Source organism: Coregonus lavaretus (genome assembly GCF_964263955.1).
Source record: "Coregonus lavaretus genome assembly, chromosome: 1".
Taxonomy (NCBI): Eukaryota; Metazoa; Chordata; class Actinopteri; order Salmoniformes; family Salmonidae; genus Coregonus; species Coregonus lavaretus.
The window spans coordinates 82,305,289-82,311,476 of record NC_139988.1 but is presented as its reverse complement, the minus strand read 5'-3'; positions in this window follow the sequence as shown (position 1 = coordinate 82,311,476).

Below are 6,188 nucleotides of genomic sequence, written 5' to 3'. Positions count from 1 at the left end.
GTGTGTAATAGACAAGACAAAACAAATGGAATGATGAGATATGGAGCGGCAGTGGCTAGAAGGCCGGTGATGACGAACGCCGAAGCCTGCCCGAACAAGGAGAGGAGGCAGCTTTGGAGGAAGTCGTGACAGTACCCCCCCTTGACGCCCAGCTCCAGCAGCGCGCCGACACCGGCCTCGGGGATGGCCAGGAGGACGCGGAGCAGGGCGAGCCGGATGGCGACGGTGGAAATCCCGCAACAGAGAGGGATCGAGGATATCCCTCACCGGGACCCAGCACCGTTCCTCCGGACCGTACCCCTCCCACTCCACGAGGTACTGAAGGCCCCCCACCCGATGCCTCAAATCCAGGATGGAACGGACGGAGTACGCCGGGGCCCCCTCGTTGTCCAGAGGAGGCGGAGGGACCTCCCGCACCTCAGACTCCTGGAGCGGACCAGCCAGCACCGGCCTGAGGAGAGACTCATGAAACGAGGGGTTAATAAGATAATCATGGGGGAGTAATAACCTATAGGTAACCTTGTTGATTCTCCTCAGGACTTTGAATGGCCCCACAAACCGCGGGCTCAGCTTCTGGCAGGGCAGGTGGAGGGGCAGATTCTGGGTCGAGAGCCAGACCCGATCACCCGGTACGAAGATCGGGGCCTCACTGTGGTGGCGGTCAGCGTTGGCCTTCTGACGATGCACGGCGCGTTGGAGGTAACGTGAGCAGCATCCCACGTCTCCTCCGCGTGCCGAAACCAGTCATCCACCGCAGGAGCCTCGGTCTGGCACTGATGCCACGGTGCCAGAACCGGTTGGTAACCTAAAACACATTGGAATGGCGTTAGGTTAGTGGAGGAGTGACGGAGAGAGTTCTGGGCATATTCGGCCCATGGCAAGAACACCGACCACTCCCCCGGCCGGTCCTGGCAGTAGGACTGCAGGAACCTACCCACATCCTGATTTACCCATTCCACCTGCCCACCTCCCCGGGATGTATGATAGTGTGAAATCAAACCGGGTGAAGAATAGGGCCCACCTGGCCTGGCGAGGATTCAGCCTCCACTTCACCTGACAGAGGTTGCTCTCCAGTTTTGTGATGAAACGAAGGCGTTGTTGAATTTATTCTGCCAATGTGTCGTCTTATTGTCTCGGCCTTAGGCCTATATATCACGGTCTCAAGGCATATAAAAATATAAAAAATATAAATAAATAAATATGAATTAACAGGTTATAGAGTAAACAACGCAATTATCATGTTTTATTTTTCTGGCTTGTCTTCCCCAGTGATTTTATGCAAAAATCATGCAACTGTTCCTTACAAGCCAGAATGTTTAATACAATTACATTTAAAGGTGCACTATGCAAAAAGCGCGCCGGCGTTTCCTGTTTGCAAAAATTCAAATAGTTTATGTGACAAAACAAGCAAGTATAGAGTGGAGAATCATTGTACCATCTAAACCGCTGTGAAATATCTTGTCCTAACCAAAAATATTGTATTTTCAGCTGTTTGAAACTGGTGTACGAAACCGAAAGTAAAAAAAATGCTAAAACAAAACTTAAGAATGGGAAGCATAGAAATACTGCACATAGAAGAGATCTACTACTTCTTAGACATGCTTTCATTGAGAATGACAGATCTATTTTTGTATTTTATTTAACTAGGCAAGTCAGTTAAGAACACATTCTTATTTACATTGCGGCGCACTTGTAAAGCCCCCCCCCAGGCCAAACCCTCCCCTAACCCAGACGACGCTGGGCTAATTGTGCGCCACCCTATGGCACTCCCGATCACGTCCGGTTGTGATACAGCCCGGGATCGAATCCGGGTCTGTCGTGACACCTACTAGCACTGCGATGCCTTAGACCGCTGCGCCACTCGGGAGCCCAATTTATAACTCACATTTTGGTCGGGTCGCCCAAAAAGTTACATATTGCAGCTTTAAACTCTACCTGTTGTCTGTGCGGTTTGTCCTTTAGCTACTCAAAATTTGAGACAAAATATCCACAGGAAAGTATTGTTTACTCAACTTTTTAGAGAGCCGGAAGGTATAGGCTATGTTTCAGTTCGGCACCGAGATAAAGTTTGTTTTATATTTATATTGTACCTGTCTGCTGCCTTTGATACTGTGAACCATCAGATCCTCCTCTCCACCCTCTCCGAGCTGGGCATCTCCGGCGCGGCTCACTCTTGGATTGCGTCCTACCTGACCGGTCGCTCCTACCAAGTGGCGTGGCGAGAAGCTGTCTCCGCACCACGTGCTCTCACCACTGGTGTCCCCCAGGGCTCAGTTCTAGGCCCTCTCCTATTCTCGCTATACACCAAGTCACTTGGCTCTGTCATATCCTCACATGGCCTCTCCTATCATTGCTACGCTGACAATTCACAACTAATCTTCTCCTTTCCCCCTTCTGATAACCAGGTGGCGAATCGCATCTCTGCATGTCTGGCAGACATATCAGTATGGATGACGGATCACCACCTCAAGCTGAACCTTGGCAAGACGGAGCTGCTCTTCCTCCCGGGGAAGGACTGCCCGTTCCATGATCTCGCCATCACGGTTGACAACTCCGTTGTGTCCTCCTCCCAGAGTGCGAAGAGCCTTGGCGTGACCCTGGACAACACCCTGTCGTTCTCCGCTAACATCAAGGTGGTGACCCGATCCTGCAGGTTCATGCTCTACAACATTCAGAGAGTACGACCCTGCCTTACACAGGAAGCGGCACAGGTCCTAATCCAGGCACTTGTCATCTCCCGTCTGGATTACTGCAACTCGCTGTTGGCTGGGCTCCCTGCCTGTGCCATTAAACCCCTACAACTCATCCAGAATGCCGCAGCCCGTCTGGTGTTCAACCTTCCCAAGTTCTCTCACGTCACCCCGCTCCTCCGCACACTCCACTGGCTTCCAGTTGAAGCTCGCATCTGTTACAAGTCCATGGTGCTTGCCTATGGAGCTGTGAGGGGAACGGCACCTCCGTACCTTCAGGCTCTGATCAGTCCCTACACCCAAACGAGGGCATTGCGTTCATCAACCTCTGGCCTGCTGGCTCCCCTTCCTCTGCGGAAGCATAGTTCCCGCTCAGCCCAGTCAAAACTGTTCGCTGCTCTGGCACCCCAATGGTGGAACAAGCTCCCTCACGACGCCAGGACAGCGGAGTCACTCACCACCTTCCGGAGACATTTGAAACCCCACCTCTTTAAGGAATACCTGGGATAGGATAAAGTAATCCTTCTACCCCCCCCCCCCCCCCCCCCCCCCATAAAAAGTAAATTAATAATAATAATAATATTGTAAAGTGGTTATCCCACTGGCTATAGGGTGAATGCACCAATTTGTAAGTCGCTCTGGATAAGAGCGTCTGCTAAATGACGTAAATGTAAATGTAAATGTAAATGTATATTCGGTTTTCTCTCATCAATAGCTATTTCACTAAGCATGCCATGACAATAACAAATATATATTCTGGGGCTGTTATGATATTTTCCCGCTTTGTTGGGCTCACGCGAGGATGACAGGTAGCTTTAAAAAGGCCTATTGCCTAATTAGGAAATAGGCTGCCCTATCTATGATTTATAGTCCCAACCTACAGCACTAGAATAAACTTCACTTGCGTCATCCTTTTGGTATTAAAGGGATACTTCGGAATTTTGGCAATGAGGCCCTTTATCTACATCCCCAGAGTCAGATTAACTCCTGGATATAATTTTTATGTGTTCAGTATAAAGGAAGTTTGAGGTAGTTTCATGAGCAAATGCTAACTAGTGTTAGCGCAATGACTGGAAGTCTATGGGTATCTGCTACCATGCTCATTGCCATAATCCCGAAGTATCCCTTTAAGAGATAAACATGGTAATGCTTTCACTGATTGCACATAAAGGAAGATAGTTCCTACATGATAGAGTGCTTGCTTTGTTATCCAACTGATCTTGTGTCCTTTCTGTCATCCTGTGAACCCCGTTCATTGCTGCTCGCAGCTATATTTCTTGTTTCTGTATACTTCTCTAGACAAACAAAGTTAATAGATTTATTCAAGATAAAATCTCACCTCCTGTAGGTTACCACTGACTTGTAACCTACCTTAACCCTTGTTTACTGGGCTGGCCCTACCAGTTAATTACCACTCTGGAATGATGTGACTATGTAAATGTCATGTAATTAACCTACACATTTGTAATGACATGCAATTACTGGGACTGTAATGAACACCTAATATGCTGATTGGCACATTCTCATCCTCTCTCAGTAACCTAAGAGGTTGAATATTGAAGAGCCAAGCAGGTAGAAGCTGTAGTGATGTCCACAGTATTTAAGCCATAGCCAGCAAGCTGCTGCAGGTACCACATGAGTCAGCTGTAAAGCAAAGTTACGCCTCCAGAGACAAGCAAAGCAAGCATTATCAAATGAAAGTGATGACTGCAGGAAAACTGGACATCTGTCTTAACATGTATTTCTCATTGATCATTTTCCCCATTCCACTATGTAGGTGTAAGACACAATGGAAACATACAGTACAGTGCATACAGTACTTTAAACACACACACACACACACACACACACACACACACACACACACACACACACACACACACACACACACACACACACACACACACACACACACACACACACACACACACACACATACACACACACACACACACACACACACACATACACACACACACATACACACACACACACACACACACACACAGCTAAACTTTAGCTACTGTATGTGGTCTGTGATCAGCTTCATTAGGGGTCAATCCTAACGGACGGGGCTTGGACCCCTGTCCCTTGGCTCTGCACGTGTTTATGTACGGTGGTATTCCCTGCGTACTGTATCCTGTTTAATCCTTGTGTTTTGAAAATGCAGGTCTTGCGCTTGCCAAATGCTGGCCCATTCTCTATCACTGATCAGTATCTGTATGTGCCTCTGTACTGCCATCTCATGGGTGGAATGGATTTGCATCCCAGTGGTTGAATAGAATGGTGTAGATTGGTGTAGAAAGAGACAAAGGGAGTAAATTGAATTATATTGGCTGATGAATATTTCCTCCAACAGAAAACGAATAAACTGTGTTTGTGTATTACAGGCCAAGTTGAAACTGCAGGAAGCAACTAGAATGGGTAAGTAATACTTGAATTGACAGACAATGATAATTGTTCTGGGAAGGTTTTAAATTCTCATCTGATTGAATAGTTTTAGTAAAATGCTTTCGCTGCTTAGAGCTGAAATACAGTTTATCTCAGGCATAATCTCACTAATTTGTTGGTATGGATTATTACAAGAGGGTGTAATGGAAAGTTGTGTAACAATGGCTGGGATTGATTCCATTTTGTTGGTGTGTTTAATTGCCATCAGGAGAAAATCTGGTAGGATTTGTAGTTATTCCATTGTGGGGCAAAAATGTGTTTGGTGTTATATAATATAAAAAGCTGCTTGGTTTTCTTGATCAACTCCTAACCTCTGTTATAAAACAATACACAGATGTATTATTGTGTTTCCATTGCCTTTATTGTGTCCCGCCATTGGAATTGATACAACCCAAATTGCCTCACATGGCAAGTCACCATGTATGCACTTCTTCCCATACACAGCAAAAAGACCCTGCATCAAATTTAAGAGTGCTCCCCCAAAGGACAGGACAATTTGTTTGTAAAGGTCCTAACAATGGCATTTGAAATTATATTAGTATATCATAGGAAAAGCAAATATGTCATTACAAATATTTCAGCATTTGATTCAATGCTGCTTTTTAAACTAGTTTCAGCTTTCATGTACTCGCGCAATTTACAATTCACATTATTTTTGACAGCCAAAGATAGAATCTGCTTTGACAAAACATAGCCACAAAGGCTAGTGGATCAGGAACTCAAACACAATCATAGTTTATGAACCACTCCTTTAAGAGTCACATTTCAGTATACCATTTAAAATTACTCACTCTTTCTTTAATCCTTCTACAATCACAGTAGTTTTCAGAAGTAAAAACGATAAGTAAAAACAAACCACAATCTGGTTCAGAACCTCTCACATTTTCTTGCAAAACGAGAACACTACAACAGGCTACAGAAAGAAGGTTTAGGTGCAGAGGCTGGCTGCCTAGATTTGGTCAATTACATTGAACGGTACCCTACACACTTCTCTCCTCTGAGAACATCTTAAACCCCTTTGGCTGCCAACATCCTCGGTCGGAGACT